This window comes from Podarcis muralis, chromosome 1 (genome assembly GCF_964188315.1).
Source record: "Podarcis muralis chromosome 1, rPodMur119.hap1.1, whole genome shotgun sequence".
NCBI classification, from domain to species: domain Eukaryota; kingdom Metazoa; phylum Chordata; class Lepidosauria; order Squamata; family Lacertidae; genus Podarcis; species Podarcis muralis.
This window is the reverse complement of record NC_135655.1, coordinates 114,089,013-114,110,690: the sequence shown is the minus strand read 5'-3', so window position 1 is coordinate 114,110,690 and position 21,678 is coordinate 114,089,013. Positions and strand designations below refer to the sequence as shown.

Genomic DNA, 21,678 nt, shown 5'->3' with positions numbered 1-21,678 from the left:
CGTTCCTTATTAAAATTTTGGTCTTCCTGATTTCTGATTCTTCCGGTCATTTTTGCCATTTCAGCATAATCCATCAACTTTATCTGGCATTCTTCTCGGGTCGGAACTTTGTCTTTTTTCTGGGCCAATAACATCCACGCAGCCGTGATCGCATGTTGTTGTTGTTGTTAATATTCTGTTGGGAGCCACCCAGAGTGGCTGGGGAAACCCAGCCAGATGGGCAGGGTAGAAATTGCTGTTGCTGTTGCTGCTGCTGCTGCTGCTGCTGCTGTTGTTATATACTATAACAGGGATGGAGAACCTGGTCTCCTCCCATTGTGGATGGAAAACTGCTCTATTCATGGCCCATGGCCCATGCTGGCGGGGCTGGTGGGAATCCAACAACATCTTGAGGAAGTGGGAACAGTGGTGGGGCACCAGCACAAAGTGGGCCAAAAGAAGAACGATCAAAGGGTGATAAAATTATGTGATGCACTGGGTATTTTTAAAAGAGTGGAAAAATAGTAGTAATATAATGGTGGTGGTGGTAGTAATTATTATTATTATTATTATTATTATTATTATTATTATTATTATTATTTCTCTTTTATTAAATGTATAACAAACAAGGCTAGGGGCTCTTCCATCAGCCCTGTGCCTAGAATGCCTGGGTCTGAACAGTTTTGCCTTTGGCATACCGCTTTCCCCCAGAAAACTCTCTTTTCATCACTAAATCAGAGCAAATGCCAACCTCCGGAAAACTCGACTGACACTTGCTCAGGTTTTCCCAGGGGGAAGTGGAAGTGAGCCTTAACAAAGTATTCCAACAGTTCAAATTTTAAAAAGAAAACAAGAATAATAAATTTTATTTGTGCAAGAGAAATTAGCCTCCTTAAAAATACCGTTTGTGGCTCTTACATAGCTTAAAATCGGATGCAAAATCTATCCTAATGTGGTTATGTCTGAAGATGGAGGGAGGCTAATAAATTAGAACGCACTATCCATCAGCATCGGCCATTTCTAAAACTCAGTCTTAACTCTTGCTGCTGCGGCTGTTTTGAGTCTTAAAGAACAGAGCCGCCCTGATCTCTCGTGCATTTCAAAATCTTTAAACCCCATTGGAAAAACGGTGATTAGGTGGTGCATGGGTGCCTTTAAGTGTGATCTGGATTTAGCGACTTTAACCAGCCACTCGACTCCGTGAGCTATCCATTACCAGTCAGCTTTATGTACTAACAATGTGGACCTTCAAATAGGCTGCAAATACATCACAGCAATAGTTAAATGTTTGCCAGACTGAATCAACTTTTTTGTTTCTTTTGGTGAACGTACAGTGGTACCTCAGGTTAAGTACTTAATTCGTTCCAGAGGTCCGTTCTTAACCTGAAACTGTTCTTAAACTGAAGCACCACTTTAGCTAATGGGGCCTCCTGCTGCTGCCATGCCGCCGGACCACGATTTCTGTTCTCATCCTGAAGCAAAGTTCTTAACCTGAAGCACTATTTCTGGGTTAGCGGAGTCCGCAACCTGAAGCGTATGTAACCTGAAGCATATGTAACCTGAGGTAACACTGTATACACCATGGCGGTGAGGAACAAATCTCTCTTTACACAGATGGAAATGCCAAGGACATGTTGTGGGGGAAATATACTAATGAGGTGCGCCAACCAAAACTCCAATAAAAATGGGTCCCTGCAACTGGAGTCCTCAGGGCCAAATCTGACCACCTGAGAGAGGTCAACTGGTGGTGTCTGAGAGGCAGGCCACATTACTAAGAGTTAAGGTACTTGCCTACCAACCCTGACGTGGCTGTCAAGGTGGCTGCTTAAAAGCCCTACATGCTAACTAGTCCTTCAGACTAGGATTGTAACCCATGTGAGGGTAAGGCCAGTTAGAGTCCTGCCCCAAAGGAAGCATTGATTTCCCCCCACTTAGGTTTTAGAGATGAAATTGGCTTTTTTCATTTGGGACATAATAGCCTCCATTTCATTATTATGATTGTCATTGTTATTATTTTATTATCTATACCCAGCCACTCTGGGCGGCTTACAACATATCTAAAAACATAATAAAAACACCAGTCCTTAAAGACTTCCCTAAACAGGGCTGCCTTCAGATGTCTTCTAAAAGTCATATAGTTGTTTTATTCCTTAACATCTGAAGGGAGGATGTTCCACAGGGAGGGCGCCACTACCGAGAAGGCCCTTTAAAACAAGGCTTTACTTTAGAGATGCGCACACACACAATATGTTTTTGAGCACACACACATACAATCATAGAGCTACAATTCCGATTAGGTAAAGGTAAAGGGATCCCTGAGCGTTAGGTCTGGTCGTGGACGACTCTGGGGTTGCGGTGCTCATCTCGCTTTATTGGCCGAGGGAGCCGGCGTACAGCTTCCGGGTCATGTGGCCAGCATGACTAAGCCGCTTCTGGCAAACCAGAGCAGCGCACGGAAATGCCGTTTACCTTCCCGCCGGAGCGGTTCCTATTTATCTACTTGCACTTTGACGTGCTTTCGAACTGCTAGGTTGGCAGGAGCAGGGAACAAGCAACGGGAGCTCACCCCGTCGCGGGATTCGAACCGCCGACCTTCTGATCGGCAAGCCCTAGGCTCTGTGGTTTAGTCCACAGCGGCACCCGCATCCCTCAATTCTGATTACCCATAACAAACTACATTTCCCAGGATTCCTTGGGAGAGGTTCTTTACTGCATAGTGTGCATGCAGCCTAAAATCAGGAACTATTATGTTAAGTAAGTAGATAACTAATATGGCAACTGATTCCCAAATTCCACCCACCTGACGGGCTGTATAGACAGATGATAGACAAATACAGCAGTGGTGGCAGCTCCTATTTCTTCTTTCCAGGGCTGGAAAATGGCACTGCTCCCTTTCCACCTGCTTGCCTAAGGAAAAGAGTAGAGGTAATAGAAACCCTGTATTATAAAATGCCAATGGGTAATGAGGGTGATTTCAAGCTGCTCACAGGCAGACGTTCAGCCCCAGTAAAACTCAGGGACTTGTGCAGGTTGGAAGAAACAAATATTCATAAAGCCAGCATCCTGGCCTCTACAGTGATAAAGATTCGTGCTCCACACAGGTGCCAACAGAACAGAGAGAAAAACTAGGCAACTTGGTGGTGCCTAATCCAGAAAATGATGATAACAGAATTTACTGTGCTCCAAATTTGGTGACCACTTTCTGCACTCCGAAAATCTGCCATTTCCCTTTCCCTCATAGTGTGGCTCCTCTATAGAAGAAGAAGGAATTTAATCCATTTTTTGCTTACTCCTGGTGCAAGGCATGTGGGGAGAAGAGACATGACCTTTCTGCAGTCCTAGAATATCTAAGTGGTTCCTGTCTCCTGTTGAACAAGCCCCTTGCGCTTTTCATAGAACAGTGATCTAATGCAGAGCTGGGGAACCTGGATTCCAGTTCCCGTCAGTCCCAGCCAGCTTGGCCATTGATCAGGGATGAGTCCAGTAACATCTGGGGGGGCCAATGGTTCCCCAGTCCTGATCTAGCTCAGTGCCTCCACTGAATGGACTGGAGAAATTGAGAATTGTCATCCATAAAACAATGCAGATTTCAAGCCCCATCTCTTCGAAAGACGTTCGTATAACCCACAAATTTGTGGCGCAGATGGTCCGTGCTATATAGGAGGTCACAGAACATAACTATTGGGGTCCTTTCTGTCTTAAAAATCTATGAGCCCTTTTTTCTAGCCATTACAAACTTGGAAAGTTTAACTATTATAGCCTAACGATGTTGTAGGGAGAAAAACAATGTGGGAATTTTATTTCTGTTTCTTTTAAAACTGTAATAGTTATAAAGGACTGAAATGAAGACCAATTCAGACTAATAGGGAGTTAAATTATATGGGGGATCATCAAATGTTAGATTCCTTATCTGGTTTCGAAAGTGCTTCATGCTCCCGTCTTTATTACACAGCAAATTGGCACTCTTAAATTATATTTGCATCCCCCCCACCCCGCCTTGTTACAGGTTTTAACTTCACTCTGCTGCTAGGGTCATTTTTCTGAAGTGGAAAAGAACAGGGTTCAATTAGTGACTCCTGTGCCATAAGTGAAAATTAATATTAGTGCTCTTCTTGTAAATAACATTTGGATCATTTCCACAGATCACAAAGCCGGCCCTTAATAGTTCCATTGTGAGATTCTCTAGGGTTAATACTGTAAAATCATCACCATCATCATCAGAATCTACTGTAAAATGTAAAATACGAAATCATGAGCACTGTCACCAAAAGATGAGCCAAAAGATGAAATACTTAAGATACAAAAGTAAGGTAAAGGTAAAGGGACCCCTGACCATTAGGTCCAGTCGTGACTGACTCTGGGGTTGCGGCGCTCATCTTGCTTTACTGGCCGAGGGAGCCGGCGTTTGTCCACAGACAGCTTCCAGGTCATGTGGCCAGCATGACTAAGCCGCTTCTGGCGAACCAGAGCAGCACACGGAAACACCGTTTACCTTCTCACCGGAGCGGTACCTATTTATCTACTTGCACTTTGACATGCTTTCAAACTGCTAGGTTGGCAGGAGCAGGGACTGAGCAACAGGAGCTCACCCGTCATGGGGATTCGAACCGCTGACGTTCTGATCGGCAAGTCCTAGGCTCTGTGGTTTAACCCACAGCGCCACCCATGTCCCCAGATACAAAAGTAGCAGTGTGCAAATAGAGTATATTCTCACCTGCATCAGAGCACCCACAGAGCTTTCTATCAGGGTGCATTCTGTAATCTCATGAGTTCTGTAACTGAGCTTGTGTTACAATCCGTAAAACTAAAGTGTAAAATATCAGAAATAAGCACAGGAGTCCACTTAATTATGGTCTGGTTGCATATTTATTGCTTTATTACTATTTTGGAACAAAACAAAACTATGTCCTCTCTTTTTTCTTGACTTGGTTTCTTGTCTTCCTGCCATAGAAAATAACAACAATTTCAACTTTCAAATTTATATTTTAAAAAGCTTATTGGGTTTGCAGTTGTAGAGGCAGAGACTGACATTATGCACTCTTAAAATGTGAAGTGCAACAAAGAAAGTTCAGCGGGCTTCAAAGCCCACCAAAATCAATGGCAATTGTGAATTTAATTTTGCATTATTGTTCCCAAGGGATGCAAGTGAATTTAAATCTATCTGAACTGAATCGAGTACGTGCAAAAACCAAACAAAAACACTGTAGCGCATGGTGAATTCTAGATTGCTTGTGCTTGTTTTTAATGCTCAGTTTTGAGTGTCACTCTTCTGAGGATATGTTGACAGGTGTAAGTAACAATAATAATATACAGCCATGTCAGTTAGATATGAACCTGATAAAAGTCCCTTCCACTGAAGTGAATGCGCACATCTAACTCAGCTTTTGTTCTGTGCACTCATTTGCAAGAATGGGTTTGTGCTTTGCCCCCTTATTTTTCACAGCTAAAAGACAGGTCTGTTAAGCAACACATTTCTCATCCAGTTGTCCAGTGTACTTGTCACGTGGGGGCACCACAAAAATGGCTAGCATAAAACTGAAACCAAAGTCCCAAACTACACATTATACAATGGTACCTCGGGTTACAAACACCTCGGGTTACAAACACTTCAGGTTACAGACCCCGCTAACCCGGAAGTAGTACCTCGGGTTGAGAACTTTACCTCAGGATGAGAACAGAAATCGTGTGGTGGCAGCAGGAGGCCCCATTAGCTAAAGTGGTGCCTCAGGTTAAGAAAGGTTTCAGGTTAAGAACGGACCTCCGGAACAAATTAAGTTCGTAACCAGAGGTACCACTGTACTGGAGGCATTATGGGATATAGTATAATTTTGGGGGAGGGGGAGCGGGAGACCCAAATATCAGAAGCTGTGGAAACTCAGACATGGTGGGTAGAGGAGTTTGACCGTTCCCCCTGCTGTGATCCTGGCAAAAATATATGCCCATGCGGACGAAAACCTCTCATTAGTGCCAATGGGTATGAGTAACACATTTGAGATTGGCATGCCATTGGGACCAATAATCCCAATAATTCAGTGAAAAGAGCATTGGCCTTTTGCTGCCTGCAGTTCGTCAGGAGCAGCTTGTCGTGTGAGATTATAGAGCCATCAATGGACAATCCAAGATAAACCATGCCATTTAATTGTCTACGTGCTGAGACAAATAGCGAGCTTGCCTTAAGAGGAAGCCTGCATTTCTATGTTCATCTTTCTTTCCATATACTACTTCAGTGAGTTAATGGTGATTCAATCTATTCGGAGCTGGAAGCTACTTCTCTAAGCTGGAGCATTTGAATGAAAAATGGGCAACCCACCCAGCCAAATCTCCCTTGGCCAAATGATCCCATTTAATCAGTGTTATTGTTTATATCTAGACAGGGGCTTTTAATCTGAGTATCTATCTACTAATTCTAACTAAAGGAAAGGAAATGGTGGGCAGGGAGGAGGGAGACAGAGTGTAAGTATCATTGCTGAGTCAGTTTTTCCTTTATCTATCTATCATGGCAAACACGGCAGCAGGCAGGTGCGGCCCTGACTCCAGAGGAGTCTCGCTTTCCCCCAGAGGATTCTCATGCTGGGTCAAGGAAACATCTGCTTCACAATCCTGAAAAGGATTCTCTCCCCCTCCCCGCCCGACTCTTCTTCTGTCTGCGTGTGTTCTCTTTTTTGCCACTTTTTCTTTGGTGTGTACATAATGTCTGGCAGCCTAATCAAGCATGCATGGTAAATTCTGTACCTAACAATAAACACTCCTGGTGTCCTTTAGATCAGGAATAGCCAGTGAGGTGCCTTCTAGATATCTGTTGGACTACAACTCCCCATCAGCATCAGACCACATAGACAATGGTCAGGAACAATGGGAACCCTGGTCCAACAGGATCCTACCTGTGGTCTGATACTTGAGATGGATCTACACGCATGGTTTTTAACGTTAAGGAAGGGTTAAATGGATGGTTTTGATAACACAGACAGACACATGACGTCCTGCTTTTTACATTCCTAATGCGCTAATACCTTGTCTTTTTTATCGCCTCATTTTTAATTGTTTTATGAGACTATACCAGTGAAGCACTGCTCGTATATCCCTATGTAGTGTTTTACCTTTTTTTACTGCGTTCAAACTGCAACCCGCCCCCTCAAATGGTATCCAAAGGACAGTGTTCAGGGAGGAAGAATTAAAATGTTACACCAGAGGGCGGAGCAGAGCAACCAGCGACCAGTAGCAGAAAAGAAACAGCGTTTCGGAAAATGGCGTGGCCGGGTATTACTGTACTTACAGTTGAAGAAAAAAAACCAAGGTAAAAAATGTTTTCATTAACAAATATGCCCTATGACATTTTAGAATGACATATCTAATATCATTCTAATAGGAGGAAATAACGTTAAACAGGTCAGTGTAGATCCAGCCTTGGAAAACTTTCCAAGGCCGCATTCACATGGCAATTTATTCCATTTCATGTCATTTCCCTAACTGTTAATTTCCGCATTATATTTGAACTTTCACAGGAAGTAAAAGCAATTTCTGGAACTATAGTGGAAGTATAGTGGATTAGAGCACAGCTTTGACACACATTTCTATTATTATTTGCTAGCGATTTTTTTCTGGAAGCAAATAACATGGAAATGAGCACTAAACTTGCACTAAACAATCATCACAACAGGGGAAATTCCTTGCAGCTATAGGTATACGGAGAAGAAATGCTCATTAAAATCCTGACAAGCTTTCACGAGGACTTTTGAGAATATGAAAACAGCTGCAGAAAAGTAGAGAGCTGAATTTAAAGATGAGAAAAAGATGAGAAACCAACATTTGACAGATTGGTTCATCCCTAGATGTAAACAGGAATGAGCTGCTTACTATTGAGTCCTTGAGTTTCTAGAACTGTCTTCTAGTTGAGTGCGTTGTCTTCTACTCCCCAGTCAGTGAAGGGGTAGAATTCGTTGTCAGTCAGGGTGAGAACCAAGCTCCTGAGGACTTAGGCTGCTATTTGTAATGCAGTAATGGGGGCTCCATGCAGCCTACTGAGTAGAGCAGGCATCCCCAACCTGTGGCCCTCCAGATGTTTTGGCCTACAACTCCCATGATTCCTAGCTAACAGGACCAGTGGTCAGGGACAATGGGAATTGTAGTCCAAAACAGCTGGAGGGCCAAAGGTTGGGGATGCCTGGACTAGCGCATACCCTCCAATATTTGTCAGATGAAAATAGGGACTTTTCTCACTCTCCCGCAACTGACCCTCCCCTTTTTGGTTCCCCTTCCTCTACCGTTGCAGAGCATTTCCACTACCACTACACCAATGGGACACAGCACACACACCCTCCACTGTCCTGAGAAAACCCCTTAAACCCGGTTTTATTTTATTCTTTGGTAGATTCACAAAAAGACAAACACACACCAATAAATAAAGTTGAGAAAGGGGCAAGATTAGACGCGGATGCACAAAGCATTTTTAAAAAGTGGCTGGGGAAACCCAGCCAGATGGGCAGGGTATAAATAAATTATTATTATTATTATTATTATTATTAATAATTATTATTATTAAAATAAATAAATCAAGACTCCTTGCTCTCTGCTCCGCTTCTCCTTTCTTCCTGCCCAGGCAGCCATGTCCTCTCCCTGCACCTCAGAGCCGGTGTGTCATGCGAGACTGGACCTTAGCAGTGGCAGCCAGTGTGGTGTAGTAGTTAAGAGCAGTGGACTCGTAATCTGGTGAACCGGGTTCGCTTCCCCGCTCCTCCACATGCAGCTGCTGGGTGACCTTGGGCCAGTCACACTTCTCTGAAGTCTCTCAGCCTCACTCACCTCACAGAGTGTTTATTGTGGGGAAGGAGGGGAAAGGAGAATGTTGGCCGCTTTGAGACTCCTTAGGGTAGTGATAAAGCGGAATATCAAATCCAAACTCTTCTTCCTCATCCTCTTCCTCCTCCTTGCCCACTCTCCAGCAGCCACTATGACCTGCGCAAGGGAGGAGGCTGGCAGCAGCGGCCATGGAGAGGCAACGGGATGCTCCCTCACAGCTGCCGCTGCCTGCTCATCCTCCTCCCTAAGCTTGGCAGCAGTGGTGCTGGAGGCAGGGGCAGAGCAAGGTGGATGCAGTGGGGGTGGTCCGCCCTGGGTGTCATCACCAAGGGGGGTGACGTTCGGCTCGCCAACCGCCCACGACTCCTGCCTACCCCGAGCGATCAGGGGAAGAGGGCGAGTTGTGCTGCTTTGCCAGTGGCCTTCCCCCTTTCCTCCTTTGCTTTGACAGTCCCACGCTCCTGGGCTGCTGTAGGAGGCATGCAGGCAGGGAGGGAGGGAGATGACAGGAAGGAGGCTGGTGAGCAAACAAGCGTAGGGTGGAGGGAAGGAGAGAAGCAGAAGCTCCCTCAAGTCAGGACCCAAACCCTGTAACCCCCCAAAGCTCAAAAACTTTGGTGAACCCTCCCCTGAAAAAAGCTCAACGACTTTGGTCAATATCCTTCCCTGAAAAAATGCTTAACAGCTCCTGGCAAGGACAATGGGTAGATCACAGCCAGTATTTTTATACTGTGAGTAGATCGCAGCCTCTTGGAAGTCCAACTAGATTTCAATGTAGGGGATGGCAAGAAAGTTTCTGCACCGGGTACCACCTGACCTTGCTATGCCACTGGCTGGAGGAGGAAATAGGGACATTCAGGGATCAAATCAGAAGCTGGGGTGGATTTTGTGATTCTGGGACTGTCCCTGGAAAAAAGGGACACTTAGATTTAGGGCAAGGAGTAAGATAGAGATGTAAGATGTCGTTAATATTAGTGTATGGTGAAGTTCATCAGACATCAAAAACAGCTTTTAGTTCAAAGCAGTGATGGGAGAGTACAACATCGTTACTGATCCTGTTGATAATGCTGCATGTGTAGAAATCTGTCCTGCGGATGCTTTGTAGGCCTTTGGGACATTCGCTCCCACCTCTGCTTTTAAAAGGAGTTCCACGGACCAGAAATGCGAATGCAAATTTTGCTGAGAAATGCTTCTGCTAAACGTTCAGCTTCTGGTTGCTGTGCTTAATGCTGCTACCTACCGTCAGCTTTTGTTCTCATTGCTGCATTTTAAAATATTTATCGTTTAAGACCTGCTGCTTTTATTGGTATTATAGCCATGGTGAGCTGCCATGGGGGCTCGTATTCATAGGCAGAAAGGCAAGAGAGAACTGTAAGGAATAAGTAAAATAAATAAATGCAGACGGAGAAAACAAAGGGAGAAACCAAGAAAGCACTTCTGTTAAAAAGTCTGTATTTAAAGCTAATGAGTGCATCCCCCTAAATATCTGGGAGCGGTTTATCTTCCCCGAAATAAGACAGCAACCTAGTGATTTTTTAATTTCTACTTTTTTTACTATTTTGTTAATCTAATCACCAACTTCTGTGCTAGCATGTAACATCAAGTGACAATCAGGCATGCCCCCTCCCTCAAAAAGGAAAAGGATTTATTAGCATTTTCTTCTTCTCTTTGCTTCTTGGAGGAGTGAGCATGTGAAGCACTGCCTGTGTGGATCACCCAAGTCAGGTCATTCATGATACAAAAGAGCTTTTTGAATCCATTAATAATAGCAAAGACAACTGGGAAAACCTCAGGTAAATATGAACTCTGCCACTGGATGATGTCAGATGTCCAATAATTATATGCTTAATCACTTTGCCTTGCTTTAGTGTCTTCAGAATCAGTTCCTGCGGTCAAAGGGGAAGAAATTAGCATCTTAACAGATAAGGGTACAATGCTAGGACAGCAGAGAGCTCTGAGGTCATATCGGATTTGAGCAAGAGTTGTTTTGCAGTGAAAGTGTGGTGATCTCTAGAGACCAGCCTTCAGCTGAAAATGATTTCCCTGTTTATAAATATGCATTGTCTGACTTTTCTCTCCCCAACCCCCAAGTTATTATGTTTTGACAACAGCCTCAGCTCCCAGGAGTCAATGGAGTTATTTAAAACGACAGGTCTCTTCTTGAAATTGTCTGCATTTGTGTGGCTTTCCCCCCTTTTCGTACCATCTACAATTAAAAATTAAAAGCTAGACATTTCATCGGGATAATTTAGAGATTTAATCCTTGGCTATCAAGGCTCTAAATTACTATCAAAAAATCTTATTGCTGGATAATTGAGCGTTAATTGCAAGGAAACAGCCAATTTTCTTCTCAACTGTTGATGGTTTGCATTTTCAAAATAAAGCAACGAAAGCAAAACTGATCCTGATGTTCTTCTGTAGCTTTCCGTTAGCAATCATTAGAAGTAAAGATTCCACAATTTCATTGATCAGAGTCAGCTTGCAGATATTCTGAGACGCAACATGAAAACAAAAACAGATTTGCCAGATGTCTCCCTGTGGAGGTTCTGGCACACATGGGGCTGTGCATAGGAAAATGTTGCTAGCTTGTCCCAGCTGACTGGTTCTTTCATCATCTTTCGTGCCACAAAGTCCCTGCCATTCCTCTTAACTTCCTCAAACCCTCCATGACTATATGTGCATTAAGACTCATTTTGGTCTAGGCCCCCCAAGTTGCAAGGATCGTCTCCTAACTACCAAGCCTTTCAAGCTTGGGAGTACCTGGCCTGAATTTTACATTTTCCCTCTCTAAAACTAAATCAATGCATAGCTAAACTCATATGACGTTGGATTCAGGTAGGTAGCTGTGTTGGTCTGACTCAGTCAAAATAAATAAAAAAATTATCCAGTAGCACCTTAGAGACCAACTAAGTTTGTTCGGGGGGAAAGCTTTCGTGTGCATCTGAAGAAGTGTGCATGCACACGAAAGCTTACACCTAGAACAAACTTGGTTGGTCTCTAAGGTGCTACTGGACAATTTTTTTATTTTTTCATATGACTTTGGTTTGCCTATCATCTTCTCTATGCCTGAACTTATTGTTTGTTTTGTGCTTGCTTCGGTAGCACATATCCTAAAACTGGAACAATACAGAGAAGATTAGCATGGCCCCTGCGCAAGGATGACACGCAAATTCGTGAAGTGTTCCATTTTTTAAAAAAACAACTTATTTTCTGTTTCCTTTTCAAAAATATTTCAAAGTTTTGCTTTGGTTATTGAGAAGTTCTGGTCCAATCCCATAGACACACCCATGTACATGACCTCATGTTACTGCTGAGATAGATGATAGATAGATATAGACAGAGATAGATAGATGATAGATAGATGATAGATAGATAGATAGATAGATAGATAGATAGATAGATAGATAGATGATAGATAGATAGATAGATGATAGATAGATAGATAGATAGATAGATAGATAGATAGTTAGATATAGATAGATGATAGATATATAGATAGAGATAGATAGATAGATATAGATGATGATAGATAGATAGATAGATGATAGATAGATAGATAGATAGATAGATAGATAGATAGATAGATAGATAGATAGAGATGAGAGCACATGCTCTGGAAACAGAAGATCCCAGGTTTGATCCCTAGTTGGACTTGGAAATACTTTGGACTGAAACTCTGGCAAGCCAATGCCAGTCAAAACAGGGCAAGAAAAGTGGGAGACCACTTTGATATGGTAGGCTGGATCCCAAAGTAGCCACCCTTCCATAGGTCACTTTTGACAGATGGGCAGGACTACCTACCTGCCCATCACCTGACATCATGTTCCATGCCTGCTGGAAAGCTTGCGTCCTGTTCTCGGTTTAAATGCAGCACCAAATGCAAGCCCACTGCCAAACAGAGCAGGTTCTAGTGCGGCTTTCCTTCTTGCTAAGAGAAAAGTCTGATCTTTTGAGGAAGTGGTTTTCATGCACAAGAGCTTTCACTCAATTATAATTTCACAATCTGAGCTTGCTGGTATGTGATTGAATTTCCCCACCCACCCTGGAAAATAGGGACAGTCTGGAAACACCTTTTGGGTATGGTCATTGGCACCAGAATCATTTAAAAAAATATTATATTTTATCAAGGTGATTTCAGTTAAAAGAAATAAAGTGATACAGGGGGAAAAGAAGGAAAAGTGAGAGGGAGAAAAACAACAACAGAGATGCATATAAAAGCAAAAATATAACCCCCAAAACGCAGTATACGATATTCCCATACATTCTTCTATCAATCGGTATAGTGTTATCGTCCTAGTGCTTATGTAAATGTTAATAGCCTACTACATTTTGCATAAACACATGCCAAATATTATCGTATTTATCCATACAGAGCCTGCGTCTGTAAGCAGTCCGTTCATAAATTGCCAGTGATGTCGTAGCATCAGTCCATTTACTGAAGGGTATCATTCTGACCCTGGTGCCAGACTCATATGACCATGAATGTTGCTGTGTTGTTGACTTGCACTTTGCAGACATAGCCTCTGCTCTACAACACTGTGCGTGTGTTTTATATGGCGAGAAAACGGCCTTTGAAGCTTGTGAGATGTAGATAATATTTACTTTATTGCAGTGACTCTGCTGATCTGACCACCAGTGATGGGGCAAGGGTGTTTAGGAGTATGGAGTTGAATTCCCTAGGCTCCTTAACTGAAAAACAAAGTTGATTCCCTGCCCCCAAATACTGAAATTGGCCAGATGAACCTTTGAAGCCTCCACCACGCTATCGCAAGGTAGGCGGTTCGAATCCCCGTGGCGGGGTGCGCTCCCGCTGCTCGGTCCCAGCGCCTGCCAACCTAGCAGTTCGAAAGCACCCCCGGGTGCAAGTAGATAAATAGGGACCGCTTACTAGCGGGAAGGTAAACGGCGTTTCCATGTGCGGCTCTGGCTCACCGGAGCAGCAATGTCACGCTGGCCACGTGACCCGGAAGTGTCTCCGGACAGCGCTGGCCCCTGGCCTCTTAAGTGAGATGGGCGCACAACCCTAGAGTCTGTCAAGACTGGCCCGTACGGGCAGGGGTACCTTTACCTTTACCTTTACCTTTAAAAAGACACTTGCTTTGCCCCACCTACCCACAAGCCATCCGTACATTCAGCCAAGAGCCGAGGAGGGTGGAGCCAATAGCTCCCCACCTCCACAATGGGCAGAAAAGAGACACACCCCAATATGTGTGTGTGCATGTAGACACACACAGCCTGCTTGCCTACTTGGCCCAGAAAAACAGCAGCCTAGCTACGACCATCCAAGCAAGGGGCTAGGAAGGAAATGCACCCATTTAATTTACTGGCTGCGTGCCAATTAAGAGGATTGTTGATTTGCCTCTGTGTGCAAAAATCTGTTCTTTGCCCTGGTGCTCTTGCCCATCCTTCATTTTCCCAATGTATTTATTGAACATTTCATTGTTCTCATCACTGAATATTTTGTTTTTGTCAGCGAATTTTGACTGTTCTGACAAATCCCATTCATCAACTGATACTGAAACCAACTGAGGCTTAAAACTGTTTCCCAGTATTGTATCAGGCTTTCTGTTAGAGAGAGGGGGGAAAGGAGTGGGGGGGGGTGTCTTTAAACAAAAACAAAATAAAATAATAATCCCAAACAGAAAATTCAAGCTAAATGAATACAGCCTAACAGTGCCTTTTTTCCAATGAGTAAAAAAATAATAATCTAAAAAGTGTGCCCTTGAAATATGGATGTGCAACAAGCTCACGACAAGTATATAGGATTCATTTTCTCCAGATAATAATGTATATTTAAGAGAGCCACTAAGAGATGTCAATGCTAATTTAGTACATCTATTCCATTACATGCTGTTAACTTTTGCTTCTTTGACAACCTCGTCCATTACGTTTGCTGCTTTGGTTCAAAATCTGATTTGTGAAAATACCCTAACTCCAATTTAATATAATATTATAAATCCAACTGCATCTAAGTGAATGCCTTATTATTTACTTTAGGCACATATCCTCCTTTTATAAATATAATCTTTAGAGTTCAATAACAAATACGTGACCCTTTTTCAAAAAAAGGCTCAGAGAGTTGTAGGGTTTGCCCTGTAAAGGAACAAGGGATACTTACTGCAGGACGAGAATTGCTCTGCGCAAGCCAAGGGTGAGACAAACTAAACCGTCTTGAAAGCCTTATCCTCCGGGAATTGATCTAATCCTTTTTTTAATGTTGGTGGCACTCATTATGTTAAGTTGTGGGTGAACATATCAGACGACACAGCGATTCTTCAAACAGCTCTTGTTTATTCAGAGGCAGAACAGAACTGAACTGAAGGGCTCAGTCAGCCTGCTTATATAGAGCTCCAGGAAACAGTTACTGTAGCAACTTTCTAAAACTATCCAATCACTGAACGTCATTTTCGATCCTTCATTTGCATAAAAGTTATCCAGTCACTGAATGTCACTTTGATCCTTCATTTGCATAACTATCTACAGTATCCCCCTGCCGGCCCAGGGTGAGAACTTCAATACATAACACATTACATCTTGTGGGAATGAGTTCCATAGTTTAACTTTGTGCAGTGTGAAGAAGTACTTTCTTTTATCTGTCTTAAATCTCCCAACATTCAGCTCTATAGGATAGCTCTAGTTCTGGTATTATGGGCGGAAAGCTTCTCCCTCTTCGCTTTCTCTACATGGTGTCAACAAGGTCATGACCAGCGGATTGGGATGTTGGAAAATCAAAGGCTTTAGGTTCTAAAGAGGCCCTATGAAGGGACATGTCCCAGATTGTGCTTTGTGACTCCACAATGCTGGCTGTGAGGCTCTCCCTGTAGATTCACTATCCTCAACAGACAGGTGTCCACCATGAGGAAATTCAATGGCCAGAAGGAGGCAGTCAATGATATCCTCTCCAGATATCATTGAACTCCACTGGTCCCAGCCAGAATGGACAATGATCAGGGATGGTGGTAGCTGTTATAGTCCCAACAAAATCTGGACGGCACCACATTGGCTACCCACATATTCAACAATGGGGGAGGGAGGAAATGAAAAATAAGGGTGCGCCCTGGAAAACACAGTGGTGTGCTCTTTAAGTGACCCTGAAGTAGAAATATATTTTAAAGAGTGTGGGCCAACAGCGTTGTTATTTTTGTGCACCCTTGAGATTTTATCTCCCTCCTTTTTCTTTCCCCCTTGGTGCCTTCCTTCCTCTAGTTCCCATGGTTTCCAGAAATGGCCACACTTCAGTGTCCACAAAAGTTTCCCAGAACGAGGCCTCTTTGGGAAGGAGGAAGGCAAAGCCTATTTTGGGAAGGGGAGAAACAAAACTTCTCAGCACATTGAGCAAGCCTCTCCAGATATTCTCCTTTTTTGTCAGACCAGCTCTTTTTCTTCTCTCTGGCAATAGATCTGTCTTTTTCGCACTGGAGAGGTTTCTACTGTAAGTCAGGGCCAAACCACATGTGAGGCAGGAGATTGATGATCAGATCGCCTAACCAGTTTCTTTCTTAACTGTAAAGCAGCTGTATGGGCTCTGGTTTTGATTGCACCAGTGGTGCTGGGGGAGGTGTATTTATTGAATCCCTCGCTACCGCCATGCCATTTCATTAATCTAAACCATCCCTTCTTTGCTTCTATTACTCATGCTGGGGTGGGGAAATACTGTAGGTATATCATGCTGTATTTTTTTTCCCTCACCACAGGGTTAATAAAAACCTTTGTGAGGGTGATGATTAAGGCTGTAATAAGGCATTGTTTTCTATATTACCATTTATTGTATGCAGCATCAGTTCCATTCTGCTACAGTTCATGTTCCTCCCTAGTACTGAGAAAGAGCCAGTGTGGTGTAGAGGTTAAGAGCGGTGGACTCGTAATCTGGTGAACCGGGTTCGCGTCCCCACTCCTCCACATGCAGCTGCTGGGTGACCTTGGGTTAGTCACACTTCTCTGAAGTCTCTCAGCCTCACTCACCTCACAGAGTGTTTGTTGTGGGGAAGGAAGGGAAAGGAGATTGTTAGCCGCTTTGAGACTCCTTTGGGTAGTGATAAAGCGGGATATCAAATCCAAACTCTTCTTCTTCTTCCCAAAATGACGTCAAAGGTAAAGGTAAAAGGTAAAGGACCCCTGGATGGTTAAGTCCAATTGAATTCAACTATGGGGTGTGGCACTCATCTCTGCTTTCAGGCCAAGGGAGCCGGCATCTGTCTGCAGACAGCTTGTCAGTTCATGTGGCCAGCATGACTAAACCGCTTCTGGCACAACGGGACACCGTGGTGAGTGCCAGAGCACATGGAAACACCATTTAGCTTCCTGCCGCAGCAGTATCTATTTAACTACTCGTGCTGGTGTGCTTTAAAACTGCTAGATTGGCAGGGGCTAGGACAAAGCAATAGAAGCTCACCCCGTCACACGGACTTGAACTGCTGACCTTACAGTTGGCAAGCCCAAGAGGCTCGGTGGTTTGGACCACAGCGCCACCCACATCCCTCCAAAATGATGTTATTCATCACTGATCTCCTAATTATGGGTCGGTAATATAAGAAAGGAGTTTGCTCTGTGCCAGAGGGCAAAGGGGTGGGGTGGGGTGGGACGGGCCCCCTCCCTCACCTGACTAGTACTGAGAAACACAATAGCCAGAGTGGTGTGAGGGAGCTGGGCTAGAAGCAGGCAGATACCAATGAGACAGAGCCATGCTTGGTTTCGGTTGGAATCTAAGGCCATGGCTATGGGAGAAGCAAGACCTCTTGGAGTGTTAATGCTGTCAGCCTCTCCACCGTAGGCTCCGGTTGTATATATGTGTCTCCGCTGTTCCTCATTCCACGAAAACCAGATCCTAGGTAAGCGCCTGGAACCCCTGGAATTTTGTACCACTCAGAAATTGGGGCGGCATTCAATAATATATATATATATATATATTATATATATAGCTCTATATATATATATTATTATATATATATAATAATATATATTATATATATAGCTCTATATATATATAATATATATATATATATATATATAGCTCTGTTCCAGTAACAAGAAGCCGAAAGCACCTGCCTGAAGATGACGAGTGAGACCTCGTCGAAACGTCGCCTAGACACCCCAACTTTTACACGGGAAGATACCCGAGGACACCAAAACCTGCATATATATATATATATATATATATATATGCTTTCGTAGATTTTCACGGGTACAGGAATGCAGGTTTTGGTGTCCTCGGGTATCTTCCCGTGTAAAAGTTGGGGTGTCTAGGCGACGTTTCGACGAGGTCTCACTCGTCATCTTCAGGCTGGTGCTTTCGGCTTCTTGTTACTGGAACAGAGCAGGATCTCAGTGTTTGAGTTCCTATAAATACTGTTGAGGAGGTGTGGCCTCCTATGTTCTGGGCAGAGAGGAAGTTCCCAGGCTAGTGTGCCTTTTCTTCTTTTGTTCCTTAATTGCTTGAGGGATATCTTGAGTGATTTCTTGAGTGATATCCTGAGTACCACTTAGGTGGGTCATTAGGTGCAACTAATCCACACCTAATGACCCACCTAAGTGGTACTCAGGATATCACTCAAGAAATCACTCAAGATATCCCTCAAGCAATTAAGGAACAAAAGAAGAAAAGGCACACTAGCCTGGGAACTTCCTCTCTGCCCAGAACATAGGAGGCCACACCTCCTCAACAGTATTTATAGGAACTCAAACACTGAGATCCTGCTCTGTTCCAGTAACAAGAAGCCGAAAGCACCAGCCTGAAGATGACGAGTGAGACCTCGTCGAAACGTCGCCTAGACACCCCAACTTTTACACGGGAAGATACCCGAGGACACCAAAACCTGCATATATATATATATATATATATATATATATATATATGAGAGAGTGTGTGTCCTCTTTCCTCTCCACCACTGATCTCATACCACATACAGGCACATATTATCTGCAAGTGCAAAAGCAGGCTGTACACACCAACTTTGAGGTAGCCACCAACCTACAGAGAGCCAATTACGCAGCCTTTTCCATTTTAGTTGTTCCACAGCAGCAACACATTTTGGTTGACTCTAGCGTCCCAATTCCACCGTCATATTTACCAGGGGTGTCCTCTAGGGGACAGTTGAGGAAACAGATGGTAGGAATCTCTGTACCCCTTTTGGATCCTGAGAGGGGGGCTTGTGAGTCATTGCCCGTGCCCAGGCTCTGCTTTGTAGTTGACACATGCAGAGAAGGGTTGAATGAGGCTAATATTACTTTTGAATTCCACCATCTCCTTGCCAATTTCCTCAGACTTTCCACTGACGTCTTTTACTGCCTCACCAGCTTCATCCGAAGGGAATTTTTGTTGCAGGCTTCTCCTTCCAGAAGCTGCAGTGCACATTCTCAAACAAGGCAAAGTTAAATTTCTTGTTCCTTGAAATAATTTTATTTCACTGCAATTTCCCCAATGCAAGCCAGATTAAAGGAAAAAAGTGGGGGGAAATCTGGGACTAAGTTAAAGCACATTTGTACCAGATGTCTCATTTGTGAGGAGAGGAATTCACCTCTGATCAGAAGAGAATGTATGTGTAGCAGGTAGAATGGGGGCTATAGAAGTTTGAGATAAGAGGCATGTTGGATTCATAGTTTCATCCCATAAAAGGACAATACAGACTCCACTGCTTTTTATATTGCTTTTTATATTAGATGTTCAGATGTTTTTTAAAGGCAATCAAGTTGAAACTCTAGGATTCAACCACCCTCGTGAAAAGACTGGCTGTTGTCACACATGAGACTTAAATTAGCTTTTGTTTCAAATTGTTTTCATCTAATATGAATGGAAGCCTGGGTTCTATGTGCATACAATTTTCTGCTGAAATCTCTCCTATATTAACAGCATCCATCATGCCACAAGTGCCCTTATGCATGTTTACTCACACATAGTTCTGTGGGAGTTACTCTCAGGGAAGTGTACACAGGATCGAAGCCTTATAGCACAATTGTAGGCATATTTACTTGGAAGTAAGCCCTGCCCTGTCTAATGGGGCTTAGGCTACAATCCTATGCATAATAACTTGGTAGTAGACAATTGAGCTCAGGGGAACTTCCTTCCAAATACACATGTATAAGATTGCACTGCGAGTGTCCTATAGAAAAACACCTCTGTAGTTTAATCCTCTACATACATACTTGGAAACAAGTCCTACTGAGATCAGTGGGACTTCCAGCACAATCTTCTAATGTCTACTCAGAATTAAATTCCACTTATTTCAATGGGGCTTACGCCCAAGCAATTGGATATAGGATTGTAGTCTTACTCCCATTTAAGAGTGCTTAGAACTGCAGCCTCAGTAAAGGGTTTTGAGTATATCAGGGGATTAACATATAAGGTTACCAATAAAAATAAGTAGTGCTATAATTGTTCCTCTGAAAGAAAGAGTTATCAGAATAAGTGATGAGGAAAACACACTCAAGCCAATCAATTTTTCTCAGGATATTAGCTGTTCCACAGCAGCCGAAGAAGGAAGATATCAGTCAATAGATGCTTGGATTAACTACTTTATGAGCAATAAGGCAAATCAAGATTGGCATTTTAACATTGCTTAAATCAACTGTGTTATGAGAATCAATGGAAGGATCGACTCAATAGGTGCCTGCGTTAATTCGCAGGTGGATATGACTTACATCTTTCAATTTTGAGCCACAACAGAGACTTTTGGCCACGATCCCACACAGAGCAAAGCATATTTGAAACCATTGAAATCAACAGGGTTAAGGATGCTTGACTATATGACCTTTGTCCATTAAAGGGCAGATGAGAATCTTCTTCCATTTGCCAGTTCATTATGTAATAGATTAGCTCTAGATCAAAGTCCATCATATTTCACATGGACATACTTTAAAAATTGTGTGTGTTGGAATCTGCAACCCAAACTAAACTTCCAGATGGTCAATGAGCAAGAGACAGTAAAACAGTGGCACCCAGAGGTGAATTTTTAATCACAGTTGAAATCAACAGCATTAATGATTATGTCACATTCTCTCTCCTGTGCTGCTCCCATAATAAAAACAAATAGTAGAGACAACAGGATTCAGAACAGCCCTCCTAATCCCTGTTGAAGGACTTGTTTATTATTATTTTGTCAGGCATTTTAAGTAAGCTATTCTGATTCTATGGTTAATTTTGACTGAGGACACAGCCACAGGTTTAAAGCAATCATTTCATTTTAACAGCCTTGGCTTCCCTCCAAGGAATCCTGGGCAGTGCAGTGCAGTTTGTTAAGGGTGCTGACCTCTCACACAACTACAATTCCAGTGATGTAGCGTGGGTTGTCAGCACCAGGCAAGTAATTTGCGCCCCCTGCGAGTGCGAGCTGCGAGTGCGAGCGCCAGCCCCCCAGATGTTGCGCCCGGTGCGGCCGGCCCCCCCTGCACCCCCCACGCTACGCCACTGTACAATTCCCAGCACCCATAACAAACTATGGGGCAGATGCAACTGATGGGTCCTTCTATACACAAGAACTTTCGCCAGAGCAATGGGGCTTTCCCCCATCTCCTCCCAGCCCCCATGAACCCCATGAGCCCCCCAGATTGGCTCACAAGTGTCAGGAAAACACCCATAACAAGGGGGGTGGAACAGAAGACAGGAGATTGTTCCAACATGCAAGCAGTGGCAGAGGAAGGGGTGTGCAGGTGTGCGGTCCGCCCTGGGTGTCATCACTCAGGGGGATGACAAAAATACAAGTTTTAAAAAATGTTTTTTAAAAATTGGGCTCACTAAACTTTTTAGTTCAGTCAACAAATGTAACGAAACGTGGCTGGCACTGGGCACCACACCCCGGGGGCCGGCACTTACCACAGGGCCTGCAGAATGCCCGAGCTGTGCGTGTCTCCTGGGAGTGACATGGTGGCTTGGGCGCCTGCAGGCCTGAAACGGCAGCGCGGGGCTTGCGT

The 21,678-nt window shown here is 43.7% G+C and overlaps 1 non-coding gene across 1 annotated transcript; it reads left to right on the top strand.

Moving 5' to 3' along the window:
* Positions 1–11,861: 11,861 nt before the first annotated feature.
* On the top strand, positions 11,862–11,968 carry LOC114585782 (U6 spliceosomal RNA). Its single transcript, XR_003703987.2, has one exon. It is a non-coding gene; the product is annotated as a U6 spliceosomal RNA (small nuclear RNA).
* Positions 11,969–21,678: the final 9,710 nt, after the last annotated feature.